Source organism: Chiroxiphia lanceolata, chromosome 3 (assembly GCF_009829145.1).
Source record: "Chiroxiphia lanceolata isolate bChiLan1 chromosome 3, bChiLan1.pri, whole genome shotgun sequence".
NCBI lineage: Eukaryota > Metazoa > Chordata > Aves > Passeriformes > Pipridae > Chiroxiphia > Chiroxiphia lanceolata.
In genome coordinates, this window is record NC_045639.1 from 17871672 (window position 1) to 17887930 (window position 16259).

General features: G+C 39.2%; 1 long non-coding RNA gene across 7 annotated transcripts in view; it reads right to left on the bottom strand.

The window, feature by feature from the left end:
• Positions 1–16259, bottom strand: part of LOC116783986 — a 32794-nt gene that overhangs the window by 10404 nt on the left and 6131 nt on the right. For 5 of the 7 annotated variants that reach the window (XR_004355914.1, XR_004355912.1, XR_004355913.1 and 2 more), the window contains 3 exons: positions 4976–5123; positions 2902–3883; positions 1097–1322 (listed from right to left, as the gene is read on the bottom strand). This is a non-coding gene — a long non-coding RNA (uncharacterized LOC116783986). Of the gene's footprint in view, positions 1–1096; positions 1323–2901; positions 3884–4975; positions 5124–15043; positions 15650–16259 lie in introns of all 7 variants that reach the window. The other 2 variants (XR_004355910.1, XR_004355911.1) reach the window with 2 other exon arrangements.

Genomic DNA, 16259 nt, shown 5'->3' on the forward strand with positions numbered 1-16259 from the left:
GCACACTGCATCCAAGGTCTAAGATTGGATGTTTAGCTAGATTTTGGTTATAAACTACAAACCAGAGACTCATTACCTTACCTAGCACACTCTAAGACACAAAACAAATAGAAAGGTTTAGGTTGGAAGGGTCCTTTAAAGATCACCTGGTCCAACTCCCTTGCCATGGGCAAGGACATCTTCCAATCCATCATGTTGCTCAAAGCCCCATCCAACCTGACCCTGAACACTTCCAGGGACGTCCAAGCTGACAAGGTTTAAGAGCTATGGAGACAGAAGAAATACAGATGATTACCTGCAGATGATTAAGGAACCATCCAGATCTGTTATTTAGAGTCCTACACAGTTTTTGACAGGTGACTGTAAAATATGGGTTTGAAATAATTATTTTAACCTGCTGTTGTGAGTAGGACAAATGAAGCCAAAAGTTCAAGGGTGTAAACCTTCTATGAAGAAATCAATGGTAATGTGGAGACTATTTACACTAGATATTTATGCAATTCCCATTATGGCAGTATCAGGACTCTTTCCAATATTTAATGTACTTCTCTTCACAATAATGCTGTAAGGTCAGTGAATCCGTGAAACTGCACAAAAATACAAACTTTGTGAATCACTAGAGGAAATGCTCAGTAAAGCAATCATGAAGAGTAATCCAGTAATGAGGCATCCATCCCCTTGGGGGAAACCACACTTGATTTCTCTGTTTTTTTCAGATCTGCCAATATTACTGAATCCAGATACACTGGACAGACTAGACATGTACAGATCAGCTGAGCATGTGCCACTAGTTCAGCACAGACCAAGACAGGTGCTGATAGATACTTACCCAAGCTGTTAACATGCACATTAATGTGCAGCTACTCTCACTGAGTATTGGTCACCCGACAACAATGTCCTTTTCCTGCTGTCTGAAAAAATGGCAGAATGTGTTGTTCTGGAAGGCTTAGCAGGTATGTTGTTTACCTATTTTATCCAAAGAGTAATTGCATTTAAAGTACATAAATAAGCCCTTAGTTAGGCGTGCACCTAACAAGCCAAACTTAAAATTCAAATAACTAAATTATTTTATGAATCTGACACTAAAATGACTTACCAAAAGCCACAGAATGAGCAGTCATGTCTCAGACCCAGGTTGTCTTCTTGGTTGCATGACTATCTATTCTGCTTCATTGTCTCTCTCTGTGGTCTGATTTTTCAAAGAAGGATTTTAAATTTAGAGGAATAGAAATCCAAGGTCAGGCATGCAGGGCAGGAAAACAATTATGCGGTGACTATCTCAGCAAGGTTTGAACACATTTTTTCATCTTACTGGTCCTTGGCTGTAACAGAAATACAGCCTAATTAATAGATTTCTTAAAGTGTCTATCAAACTGCAATGTTACTTTTCTTTGTATGTTATCAAATGAGGATCCAATCCTGAAGTGTGTCTAAAATACAAATAATACATACATATTATATATACAAATAATAGGTTTTACTTTTCTGAGTGTACCCACAGGTGTTTCATGAGTGTGAACCACTCACATTAAGAAGGCTTTTGAATCAGATCCATCCTCACAAATTACATTTAAACCAATATTCAAAGAACCACGAGATAATATATTTTGTGTTTCATTTTCATTTTGCAGAGGATTTTTTCTTAAAATTTTGAAAGAAATGAGTTCCAGCTTCTGCAAAAGAACAGAGGCAGAGTTAAGCTATATCACTTACTCTAGATTTGAGAACATTTTACATGACCATTGGGAAGATCAGTTCGTTAGAAAGTCCAAAATTTGTGATTTGAGCATAAAATCTTTTCACAACACCAATATTAGGATACTTTGGAACTGAAAAGCAAAGCCTTCAGTTCCGTAAATACAAACAGCTTCCTGAATTAAGTATTAGAGAGAGCATCATCATGGGCATGAGCTCTGGAGCCTACAACACTAAGTAGGGAAGGGAGTAGGATGTCAACTGGCAGGAGAAAGGTCTGCTGCTGGCCCAGATGTATACATTTGTGGAAATTCAACCTCCATTTTCACCACTGTAGCTCCTGAGAATCAAGCAGGTATCTTAGAAAACATCAGTACTTGAACAAAATTCTGGATGTTAAACTGAGAGTATGCATAATAACTTCAGTTTTATGAGCATGGATCTGGATGTTGTAATTTTAACAGACTTATGCAGATTTGGTGCCCCCTGCTGTCTTTAACTACCAGAGTGGCCCATGAAAAATATAAGTGCTTAAATACACTGAACAGCACAAAACACCCCCAAAGGGCAAATTAAGGATGCTGCTCAAAAAGGCACATTTAAACTAGAATGTGAGTCCACAGACTACTTTGGTGAAGCATCCAGGAGCTGAGAAAAGCAGAACTTTTTGTTGGTAATAATTACAAATGGGAAAAGCAATGAGTGCACCATCACCAATGGGAACCACAGAGATCTTGGCACTCCTCCATTGCTTGAAAGCAGCACCACAGAAAAGACTCAGTCTCTTGTGGGGATAAAACCACATGACATCTTTGTGGTCTCTTTTTTCTTGCTCAGCGCTGGGTCTGCTACATTCCTGCCTCTCTACCCCAAAAAGAGAGTTTAAACAGGCTCTTCTTTCCTATGATGCCTGTAGCAGCTAGAGGTCTCCAAAAATATTAGTACCAGTGGTACCCCCAGGTACATAGTGGGTGCATCTACATAAGTTTTTGTTATCACCTAAATTGGAAGACACGCTCCAGGACCATACCCAATACAGCAGGCTCCTGCAGGGGACGAGCCCAGAGCTAACCCAAAGCACAACCCCTGCAATGCATATACAGCACAGCTCTTGGGGTGGCAGCACAACCTGCTTCTCTCTACTGAGCAAACCTTCCTGGGCCACGCTGCATGCTAAAGGAAAGGTACCCACTTAATAAGACTCACCAGCTGAATCTCACTGCCACTGAGGGAGATTCTCTAACCTCTCTGCCCCTCTCTAACCCCTCTGGCCCTCTAGCTGCTTGTTCCCAGTCCATCCACTTTGTTAGCCCCAGCGACCTTCAGGTGGAACAGTGAGCTTGCTTATCTTCCAGACTCAATTAAAAACTAATGTCTGCTTCTTTTTTTTTTCTTTTTCCCCGGGCTGGTCTTCAGCTGGATCCGTTTATTGTATGGTCATGTGGGTGCCTGGTCTGATGTAAGAAGGAGGAGGAATGTCCCTTTGGCAGCAGTACAGTCTCAGATTGGCTTAAGCTAATCATGAAACTTCTGTCCTAAATCAAATAAGGGTGTGAGGTGTCAGTTGGTGCAATGGCTTGTCCAAACTAACAGAGCACATTTCTAGCACTGCTGGGTTGAAATTCTGCTATAATCAATGGTTCATATATTATATCCCTAATTTATTTTAATTTCTCTGTTGATCTCTCATCCCTTCCTTGTACTCCTCCCGGAATACTACACAATGTAAGTGATGATGAAGCAAAGCTACAGTGCCCCATCTGAGCCTCTGCAAAGCAGTAGACAGGACTTTTGGAGGAAGAATGTCTAAGTGATTTTCTAATGCAAATCAACAGTAGGTTAACAACTGATAACTTTGCTTACACTCAAAGACATTTCTTTAAAGGGGCCTTTGTTCAGTAGTCACAAGTAACCAATCAGTTGATTACTTCCTCCCTTGGCTATCTGCACTTGAAGACGAAAAAAATCAAACAAAAAATTCCACAGAGAAGAGACAATCCTGTCTTGCTGTGAAAAAGGGCGTTCAGTGCCTGTATTCCTGAAACCATGGGTGCTAAAAGAGCGCTGTGCTGTACTTCAAGCAGATGTGTCGCAGAGGATGCTTCATCATTTCATATTCTCCTCATGCTGGAAGGCTTTTAGGACTGACATTGAATCTATGAGTCACTGACACTTCTGGAAAGGCTTTCTGGTGAACAAGATGAAATTTCTGTCATTTGTAGTGTCTGAGAAGGTTTTTCAACTTCAAGAGAAAAGAACTTATTCAGTTTCTCTGACACTTATTTATACATCCAAGTTCTAAATGGCCATTTTCAACTCTTGAACTCCTGTGACTTAGTGAGATGGTATGATCTGTATTACATCTTCTGTAGCAGTATTTAAACAAATATCCTTAACAAAATCTTGCTCACTCCCACCATCTAGAAATCCTGTCTTGTATTTCACACATTTTATTTTTATATCTCAGCATTCAAAACACCAGAAGGCAGGAGTCTGGCCTGATAACTATTAAATTAGTTGCACTCTGATGCAAAATCAACTTGCTTACTACATCCTTTATACTTGTTATTTTACTCAGTGAACTGGCTGCAGGAGCTGTCTAAAAATTCATTTCTATCTCCTCTAAACGTTGTGTAAGTCAGCAGTCTGTCCTCTATTCACCTCTTTTCAGGGTGAAACACAGCCACACATAGCCATGTCAGGGGTTGTGCAAGAAGAAGATTATGAGGGTGGATCCACTTGTTTTGATCTCCCAACAGAGCACTGTAGCTCACTCTACTACCAGGCTCCTGCAGCCACTTTATTACTCTTTTTCCACCCTAAGCTCTCATCTTTCCCCTTTTCTTGTTTTTCTCCCTGAAATCAATAAATTCATGTGCATATCTAGCAGCCACCACTTGCAGACAGCCAGACCTTGATGCTCTTGAGAACAAGGAGCTAATTTTTAACTATTGAAATAAAGTTGAGTGCTGGAAGAGCTGGTTTGTCACAGAAGGGAGTGTGCAGAGGGATGAGCATGGAGGTTTAAGTCAGAAGGTCTTATTATCGCTAGAGCTCAGGGCACTGGCTAATCAGTAGGGGTGTAGCTTTATTAAGAAAACTGTATTTTGTGATATTTATGTCTGTATCTGAAACATTCAGTTTCAGTAAGACACCAGAGACACTTCATGAGCCACTGGAGTGCTACATCATAGCAATTAATAACAATTACTAGGAGATTCTCTTCCAGGGCATGCCAGGCCCCAGTGTGTAGGAAGGGATAAAATACATCACTACTCACGTCTTTCAAGTATGCTCTTCCAAACACATAAACTAAGGTGAATACCAACATACAAGTCACACTTCTTTCTTCTCTCAGGATACTCTTTTTCCTGTGATTCGAGTATTGGAACACATTTAATCTAGTACATATCTGGATGTTCTTTTACCTAAAAATGTAGATTTGCACATTGTGAGTGGTAACTTTCTCCTCAGAGGATAAGAAAACACTCTTAGAATAAAGAATACTGAACTGGGAAGCAAAAACTCCAAACTCAGTTCACAACGTAAACAAAAGACCTTGCACTTACTCCACTTGTTAGACATCCTGTCTAGAATAGGATGGCAAATTGCCCAAGGCTTTGTTTATGCTGGCTAGCAAAATATGCTATAAACAAAGTAGAAGACAAACTAGTTTCTAACCTGACTTGTCCAGTCTTTGAGGAATAAAATCCAGCTTCTTAAGGCTAAAAACCAAAACAAACAAACAAGCTAGTGGAAGGATTGAAATGAGCTACATGTAATATGAAAACCAAAACAAAACAAGAGCAGGCATCAACGACCTAGAGCCAGAATCCAAGTCATTCAAACTCAGAATAAACAGTGGAGAGAAACTAAGCAAAACCAAATTTCTGTAGCAAATATCCATATTTCAGGGTTAGTTTAAAGAGCGAAAGATCTGCTCATGAGCTCCTTCCAGAGACTAGACTAGAATCGTGCCAAGTGTATACATGTGTTAGTATATCAGTAAGCACCAGTATATATTCTTATGTTAGAACAACCTTGTATCACACACACTTGTTCTTATCAGAAGCTGGAAGACAAAAACACTCTTCATCCTGCAGTTAACAGCACCGGGTGACAATCTGTTAGCAACACAGTAAACAGTGCACTTTATCGAATATTATTTTATTTTCTTTGGGCACACTTTTCTACCTGTTTCTATCTTTCTGTGTCCTTGTAAATATTGGGGCAGCAGGGTATGAAACCAGGACTAGTAAATGTTACAGAATTGCAAATAATGACATAAAAAAACTCTGTATTTTTCATGATAAACAAATTTAGTTCCAACGTGTGCAGTTTCGAAAGGTATTTTTATCTTGAATTCAGCATTTAAGGATTTAGTGACAAATATTTCATATGATACTCTTAAATGTGAAACTATTAAAAAAAGTGTGAAAAAATTAATATTGATGTTCTTACAAAATGATGGTGTAACGCAGCCTTTCAGCTTGTGCGTGTGTATGTCTGTCAGTCTGTCTGTCTTGGTTCTCTCCTCACCCTGATACAAGTGGACTCGCCAGCATGTTTCATTGCTCCCTTTCTAGCCACAGTTTCTCTGCATAAAAACTGGATAGAGACGACTCAATGGTGGGAATACAGATGTCATCCCAATCCTGGATGTAGACAGGGTGCACATACTCAGGGAGCTGAAGTGCACTCTTGAGGCACACAGTATAGCTACAGCTAATGCAGCCAAAAAAAGGGCCTTAGGCAGTAACTGACTTTGCAGCTCTGTCTAATCTCTAGGTTTATAAGAGGATGCCCTGTGACATTGCTCCTTTTGCTGGGTAACTCTTCTTGCCTGCGTAGTTCCCTGAGACATTTCCAAACAGTAGATAGATTAATATATATATACAATGGGCACATGCTGCTTGGTCTACTGCAATTAGATATTCTGAATTTTGATGCTATTCCTTTATTTAAAACATGCCCCCAGGAGAAAATATTTTATGGTCAGTGATCTCTAAGGAATACAATTTAATTTCTCATTTACCAGGTATATGTATTCAGAGCTCTGTAATAAAACACAGCTCATAAAGTAATATTATGCTTTGGAATATAAGTATGATGCATTATACACAGCACATAATTTAATCATTCTTGACTGTGGCATAAATGGTTGGAGGTGAATGCCACCTAGATTAATACTAATTACACCTTGCACCTTTATGAAGTATTTATCAGCCATGCACACAAGCAATTTGTTCTAAGCCACACAATGAGTCAGTGGCAAACAAAGGAGAGGAAACAAGGTTCTTTTATCTCCCATACTTCTTCTGAGCCAGCTTTTTGCCAACAAGAATTAAAAGCCATTTCATACTTCATAGCGATGAAGCTACTTTTTGTCAGTGTTTCACCAGAATTGCAACCTCAGTCTCACAACATATGGAAAAGCTTTGTACAAGTAAATACAAAGATATGTATGTATGTGTGGGTTTTAAATATGGCAAAACATAAATTAAACGGATGAAAGCCTTACAACTCTTAAAATAGCTTATTTTTACTATATGTACACATTACCAAGGAAAAGAATACTACTTTTAAAAGCCCACACTTATTGTGTAAACCTCAGCATTTTATGTAGCCTTTAGGTTCACTGCAGTTGTCTGTTCTACATTTATATAATTCTTTAAATAACCACTGGGTGTCACAGTTACCAACAGAAAACACTTGGGGGACTTCTCCAGGTCCGTTTCAAAACAGACATGTACAATCAGAGATAATACCAATTCCTATACCCATAATATCAATAGTCACTCCCATTCCAAGACCACAAAATGGTTTCCTTAATAAAAATAAAATTCAGTCAGAGTAATACACACTGTTCTTTTAGAAACTAGCAAAATGGAGATTTGTCTTTGAAATTTAGCCTACAGGTAAGATTCTGTCATACTGCACATTTGTGAAGTATGTTCACTGCTAGAGTGGAATGAGGAATTCTAGACTCCAGGGACTTGAGGAATAATTTCCATAGGCTTTCTCTTTCAAAAATTAAGTGACATGAGAAACAATTATTTCCTCTCCCCTTTGTAAAATACCCATTCACTCAAAGAAAGTCTAAACATTTCAGCAGTATAAACAGCACTATAACCTTATGCTACAGGTCCCAGCTCTCAGAATTACACAACTAGCAGAAGTACATGAGTTTTCATAGTTTTAAATTTAAAAGTAAGTTTGTGGTCTTCATCACAGAAAAGAAAATGCGATTCCAGTATAATCAGTGGCTATTCAGGTTTGCAGACAACAGCTTTAAATCGTGTGAAATGCTTCGTGTCTTTGTTCAGACGTCAGCTCCAAAGGCACAAACCAGCTCCAAAGGTCGCCTCACAAACGACCCCACGAGATGAGGAGTGTATCTGGTTGGCTGGTTTCACCCACCCACGTGTATGCCTTACACCTGGAATACTGGAGAGCTGCTCCATGCATCCAAAGCATAGGCAGCACCAAGTAAACTACCTGCAATTATACAGACTACCATATACGTAATCTATATAACCATAAAGCTCCAGTTTTTAGATGCCAAACAGTCTGAACAAATACCACGAGGCTGGCATGGCTGTGGACATTTGGGAGAGGACACAGTAGATAGTCAAAGGGTGCCATGAAAGCAGGTTGGTGCTCCTAAGAGCCTTGGAACGTCTGCAGGATGCTTGGGAAGCCTCTGTAGTATGCATGCTAAGGGATACTGGTCTGGAGTAGAGTAGCCAGGGACTCATGTTTGGGGTAATTCTGGACAACAGAGTTTTGAGGACCTTTGCCAGGACCTGTAAGACGTGAAGAGGGAAGGAAGAAGGTATTTCCTGGATATTTCCTGTATCTGGAGTTTGACATTTGAGGACTGAATTAAGGACAGTGGGTCAGTTACCAGCTGCCACATTTCTCAGTCCCTACTGTTTCTTACCCATCTCTAACTTCTGAAATGGAGAGAACTAAAATGGAAACAGAGAACCAACTTAATCTCTGAAAATCAGGCTTGACAGAAGCACCTACAGTTCCTGGCCACAGTTCAGGTGACGAGTGAGAGATACAGGCTGAGACATGGGCAGGTGAGACAAAAATGCCAAACAGGCACTGTCATAAGAGATGTGTAACACATGGCAGGCACCAGCCTCTCTCTCATGCACTATGTTTAGGGCCTCAGATTGCCTTAAGCAAATCACCCTGCCCTGCCCAGCATTTTCCAACTCCTCCATTTCAGCCACTTGCTGCCTGATCAGCTAAAATGACTGTCTCAGGCAGAAATGTAATTTTTTCTCATTTTTTCCTTTAACCTATTTTCATCCAAGTCCAGATGTACACAAAAAGGCACACACAGGAGAATGCAAGCATTATCTAATACATAAAAGATGGATTCAGAGAAGAAGAGAATTAAGCTGTTCTTCATGCCCAGCATGGCATGATAAGAAGTAATGGGTGTAAACTGCAGGTGGGAGTTTTAGATTAGATATCAGAAATGGCTTTTTTTACAGTAGGCATAATAAGGACTTGGATAGATTGCTGGAGGAGGCTGCAAAGGATTTCAAAAACAGGTTAGACAAACATTTATCTGGAATCACATTGGTATACATGTTTGCAGACTGGAGCAAGGAATGGATTGCTCAAAGTCCCTTCCAGTCCTGTTTCCCTGTGATTTTATGATTCAAGGACATCAAATGGCCTATTTTTTGTTAGGGATTGGTCTTAAACAAACCTCACAGTCTCAAAAAAATGCCAGCAAAATAATAGGAAGGGTTGTTTTTAAATAAACATTATTCTAATTCTCTCTTTTCTTACTCAGACAACCCTCCCACTCTGCAACACATTCAACTACAAAGCTGAATACAGTTGGTAAAGTACTGAAAGCATTAGCAGCATTGATAACACTGTAGCAATAATACAGCAAGTGATCTGAAATCTTTGTTTCTTTTGACCAAGTTCTTGCCCCTTATACCTTTCTCTCTTTCTCCTCACCCCAACACAATATCCAATTTTCTAAATTACTTGAGCTTTTATGCACACTTTCATTAACATAGCAGGTGCAGTTATTTAGACCATTAAAGTCCTAGCAGTAGTGTAAGTTGGGAGTGACCCCACTGCAAATTAACAGTTCAGACACAAGAGGTGAATGGTGCTTTAAAATGCAGCTGGAAATCTTCCACTGTACCCAAACAGGACTTGGTCCAAGGTCCTTGTCTGAAAGCTGCTCTCTTAACACAAGTCACTTGAGTTGGAGGAGAAAAGCGTTACAGATTAATTCTGGTTTGTGGAGAAAAGAGGCTCTTTTCTTCCAGCTGAAGTTAAAAGCTGCCAACAAACATCAGTAAACCTATTTGGAAATTTTGGACTGACTCCTCATGTGATCTGACCGTGGATTTTTTCCTCCAGTTGCTATTGTATTATTTCTATGAAGTCAGTTACCAAAAGCTTCTCTGAGTCAAATTTCCCTTCCCGCTACTGTGCCACTATTTGTCTTCCCCTTCCCATCGCTTCTCAATAACTTCTTTTCCAAGAGTTTGAAAGACTGATGCCAACGTTAAGAAAAAACATACAGTGGAATCCCCCCTTTTCAAACTGTTCTGTTTATAATGCCTTTCCATTTCGTCTCCTCTTTCTAAACTGCAAGCTTACTGGGACATGCACAGACATTCATTCATTTTATGCTCAAATTAAATATCTACAAAAGTAGGGTTCACTTTGCCTGGGCCTGTTGAGATTACTGGTACATGGATGTTAAAGATATAGTGTGTATGCACTGTAAATAATGCAATGTAATGCAATGTCGGACTGCAGCTACTAACCCATACCTTCCTAAGGAAACAGAAAAAATAACCTCCAGGAATTCTTCCTGAAATATTACAAAAAATTATGAAAAACAGGAGATGCAAAAAAAGGACAGTATGATACATCCTACTGAGAATGCTCCTGTGCTGTTCACACCCCCATGTGTCAAACCACGCCAACAATTCCTGGATACAGTAGTGGCCACGGAGCGGGGGCCCACAGTGTGTGTTTGGTAATTGTGTCACCTGTGCTACATATTGTGAATAACTTTGGTTTAACTACCTGACTTATTACTCATATAAACCTATAGTTAAATGTAGGATACGGCTGCACAGCTCAGCGCAGCACTCCTACCAACTAGCTCCAAAACAAGATGCTGTATAGGTGTGTCACCAGGGCACTCCACCCCAGCTAATGAGCACAGGAACCAGCTGGGAAGGCGGGCTAAGGCGGGAGACCTTTGTCTTCTATAGCCCCAGCCCACAGTCCAGCATCCCTGGGGGAACTGGAATGAGGAATAGGCCAAACATTCGAACCATCTTGCTTCAAAGAATTTAAGAAACAGCCTTTTGATGTCTATGCAGCACATATGAATATAAAGATAAGATCTGCTTCTCTTTTGACGGAGGGACCTCTCTAAGTCAGATTCCGGTCCTTCTTGTTCACAGCCGCCCAAATTGCTTTTCTTCTGCAGAGTTAAAGGATGGCAACGTGATCAGAAGTTACAAGTCGGGTGTTATGTTGTTGTTGATTAATTACATCACTCAATACATCCTAATTTGTTTCAGTGGACCCTGCTGTGGCCCCACACCAGCAAGACTTACAAAAAGACTGCACTAAAGTCAGTACATTTACACAGGTGTAAGCCAGCCTTAAACAAATGTATATCTCATTTAAGTAAACAAACAACAGGCCCAATCTGTCATCTACCTGAACTTATTAAAATAGAAATCTATACCAAATATTATTCAGGTTAATCACCATGAGTCATACCCAGTGAACCTCATTCTGATATTCCTTATTCTTCCACACATAAAACTTCTGCAGTGCAAAGAAAGCAGGATTAAGCCAAACAATTCCATGAACTCATTAGCTTCCCGCCACAAACACGAATCAGACACGCGTAAGAATAAAGAGCCAGTTTGGCAAGATACCATGGTGCCAAGTCAGGTCAGTCAGGTTATAATAATTTTTAATTAACACTCTTCCAAGTTTCAGTGTTATTTATTTGCATGCCAGTGCCACTCAGAACAATATGATCCTCTTTCCTCCCTATGAAAACCTTTTAAAAAAATGAAAGAAAAATTCGCAGCCTGATCTGTACAAAGAGAAATCCAATGTAATGACAAACAAAAATGACAGTTGAACTTGAAACTCCTTAATGAAAACATCTTTAAAAATGAGAAGAACTAATATACGTCCACTGATCAAGAAAACAAAAGCATAAATCAGCACAGGTTGAATACCACTGCAGACATAATTTCTACATCTATTTTTGATTATATTTATCCAAGCAGCAAAAATTCCCCATCTCTGAGGCTTTATATTGCCTTGCCTCTGAAAATGCTCCCTTTTGAAACATGGCTAGTGCTGTTCTGTGAGGATTACAAAGGCACAATGTAAAATTCAGCAGGTTGAGCATTCTAGAGGGTTTCATTAAAAAAAAATTCAATATTTTAATTATGTTCCAAAAATGCCCGACAGTGCAATAACTATGCAATGTTATTCATAAAGACTTGTTTCAAAAGTGAGGTCATGGAAGCAGTTGTTGACAATCTGAATCTGCCTAAACTTACTGTATTCAGATTATCTGTAGCTGAAAAAAATCAGATCAACTATCCATAGGGTTTGTTACAGGCATTATTTACCATTTAAATTAATGTTTACAGTTATACATGTTATACAGGTAAAATGATAAAAACTATTAAAGGTGTTGAACGGCATAGCTAAAATTGTTATTCCTATGAAAAACTTCAGAACATATGTAAAGTAGCACACTCTTATTTTGCACATATTTGCCATATATTAACACTATTAATATTTTGCTAACAATATTGCTAAAAATACTAACATTTAATAAATTATAAAAGTAGGATACATAGTAATATATTAGTTCTGAGTAGAAGACAAATTAAGGATGTTTTAGCATCAAATATCTCCTCAGATTTCAGTGAAGCCATAATATGTTGATACCAGATATTTTAAGGTATCTATATGGTCAAGCTTTTATAACAATGAAGTAGATACTCCTAAGTCTCTTCTCAGTGTTGAAATAATGCTATCAAAATATTGCTGAAGAAGGCATGCAAGTATCTGTTACAAAATATAAAAATTAATATGAAAAATGAATGAGTTTAGCGAACAAAAGGCATATTTCAGAGTTTTGTTGAAAACAGAAAAAGGAAAAGAGATTGTGAGAATAATGAGAAACTGCTGGCAGTTTTGTATATTCAGAATGCTTACTGCATTTAATCAGTAAAGGTTATTAAGCTTTCATCTTGCTTTTTGTTCCTGTGCATGTATCATAACATTTTTATAATAATTTTAATAGTCTGCATATTTCTAAAGCAACAAAACTAATTGAGCAGCAGTGACTACCCTTTGCTATTTAATGAACTGAATATATTAGACACTAGCTAGGCCTAAGAGTCACAAGACACAAATCCTGAAGAATCAAGGGGATGGTGAGCCCTGGGAGCAGCTTTGGGATAAGAGGTCTAGACCCTCAGAGATCCCTGAAGGACATCCTAGGGTCCTTCCTGGTGACCTGCTGCTCTTCAAGCGCTCTGTCAATATTGCCCTCAGCATCCTTTCCTGAATAGTTTCCTCCCACAGCTGAGTATTAGGAACCATCATGACCTTGAAGCTCACGATGACAGATCACCAAGAAGGGATGTGAAAGTACAGCTTCAGCTTGGCTTCTGAGCTGCAAGCAACTCATGAGCCATGGGTTGGCCTCCCAGTAACACAGGAGTAGGTGTTCCACTGCCGTAACTCACTGTGGCTGTCAGTGGCACATCGGCATCTTTCACCCAATATGTCAGTTTGCATTTTCAAATCTACAATTACAGTGGTAGAATTTAGGGCAGAAGTTACCTCTTTTAACTCAATTCACCTCCGAATTAGTGATGTACTATAATGTAGGTGGGCTAAGCTCCCCCAGTGCCACTGCAAGACACCAGAAAGTGATAAATCCCATTCTACGATAAGTATCTGGGACTTTGTGGCACCTTTGTGGGTACTTCCACCTCTCCAGAGGAAGCCTAGAAAAATAGCTTGGGCCAAGTGCTTAACTCAGAGATGTATAAAGTCAGGCTAGATTAACATCATGAACTATGTCTTTTAAAAACAAAGTTCTGTCAAGGTTTTCCTGCTAATACCATTGTTGCAACAACAACAGCAAAGCAGATTTATCAAGCTACCTACTTTGCATTTGTGTCAATGCTCCTGGCAAAATGAAATTAGTTCTGTTCAGCTGTGTCTTTGGCACTGCACATCTTTGGCAGGGGGCTCCTAACAACACATGGGGATTCTTTTAGCTTCAGGGAGAGGAGTCTTTGTTTTTTAGGACAGAAAACTCGAGCTCATTTCAGGAAGCATTGTGAGGTTTTGAAGTGGCCACAGTGTGCAATATAATTAGTTACTTTGAGGTGACAGATTTGTTATAATTTGTAAAACTGGTTCCAGCTGTGACAATGCAGTAAACAGTACTACCCAGAGAAGTATGTCTACATGTGCACTGAAATATTTAAAAGATCAAGCCTTTGATCCTAATTTTACAAAACTCCCCTTTCCTCCTTCCAGCTGGAACTACTTCCCACCATGCCTCCCAGCTCTGACAGTATCCAGCAGGACACGCTCCTCTCTCACGTGGCATTCTCAAGAAGTGCTGTTAAACAGAAATTGCTTACAAAGAAGGTGTTAGTATTTATAGAAAACTAGGAACTACCTAAAAAATTCTAGAGATGTAATTGTATCTATTTTATCATCTTGCCCTGATAGATAAAAATAGGAATGACAATATCTAGGGTGTCCATCCCATTAGTCAAACTATGGTGATGACTAACACAGCCAAATGAGTGTCAGTAAAGCCTACCTACCACATCATGATTCAGAAATTCTCTTGGCCCTCTTTTTAAGAGAGAAGCCACAAAAGCATAAAGGTTTAATCTGCATGTATTTGAAATTACTATATTATTTGTGAGGCAAAGATTCAAATAAGGTGTATTAGTTGCTCCAAACATGTCTCAGTAAAAACTCTCTCTGCCTATATTCTGCAGATTGTACCTTCTTAGAAAAAAAACAAACAAACAAAACCAAAATCAACCTCCCCAAGTATTATAGAAAATTTGGTGAATCTTACACTTTCAGTCTGAGAAATCAGGTTGGTTTAGTACCAAAGGCCCAAATATATTAGTCAAAGACAAAAAAAAAAAAAAAAAAGAAACTCTAAGGTGCCAGGAGCCTTTGGCAAAGGATCTGAAGAAACTCTTCTGGAAATCATAATGTATAAAGGTCATTGGATCACATGGGTTTAACATCTTACTGCCTGCTGTTAGCCTCAGAAGAAACTTGTGTCTTGCATGACTGTCCTGAAAGCTTGAGTGATCAGCCTTCAATACAGTGCAATGCTGTCATGACTCTGTTTCCCACTCCTGCATCTCAAGCCAGCCTAGTTCTGGAACAAAACTCTTTTTCCAGCATGCAGAAAAAGTATTTTTGGGCTGGATTATTGGTGATGTCTTAGGTTCTTTATTACAGTAGCTATTTGAAACTTTATGAGGTCTTAAGCCGGAGAGCAAGTGCCAGAGCTGATGTACCAACAAACTGTTACAAATTAGATGAAGTGGTGAAGACCTTTTACTGTATAAATGTACAGAGCCACACGAAGGAATCTTTTCTCTAATTTTGTGGCTCTTTATTTCTGATGTTAATACTATGCACCAACAAAGATGGAGAGGCTGGTACATAAAGTTGTATTTTAAGGAAAGGTACAGTAGCAAAAAAACCCTAGTGATTTCCCTTTAAACTAAAGGGCACTGAAATAGTAGTGCAGTGACATTCTTGTGACACTAACCTTCAATCTCTTGCCCAAAGCAAATAAAGAGCTTCACTTGCTTTTTTAAACATGGACATGGAAAACCATATATTCCTGATTAAGAAGGGAAAAAAAATTACTAAGTAATCCCAGGGCTCCAAGGAGCTATTCACAAACTTAATGTTAAGATGTAATCTGGTGATTACGTAATAATTTCCCCTCTCTGCCCATTCCAGAGTGGATATGAGATACTACAGTCTACATGCCTGGTCTTGAATGTTTAGTTCCAGGTGTGAGAGCTCATTGCAATATAACATTCCAGAGAAAACAGAAGTCATATCGAGAAAGGACTAATGTACATATTCTGGGAGAGACAGGTCCTAATTCAAAGGATAGGCAACAGACGGTGTTGTGTTACCCCACTCAGGGTTAGGTTCTAGGATCTGTGTGGGAGTTGGCAGACACAATTAACAAGCCTGAAATAACAATTGCCTTGAGAGCCAGCAAGAAGGAAAAAGCAGGGGAGGGGCCCTCAAGTAGGAAAAGTAAAATAACTGCAACAATAGAAGGATAAATCCAATCTCACCTAAAACCACCGATAACCCATCTGAGACCTGGACATGAAATCGATGCACTAATATTGAGGAACACAGGCCACAGGAGACACTCTAAACAACGAGTTTGGAAAGCTTCATGGAAGAAAATCAGTGATAGGCTTTTCTGT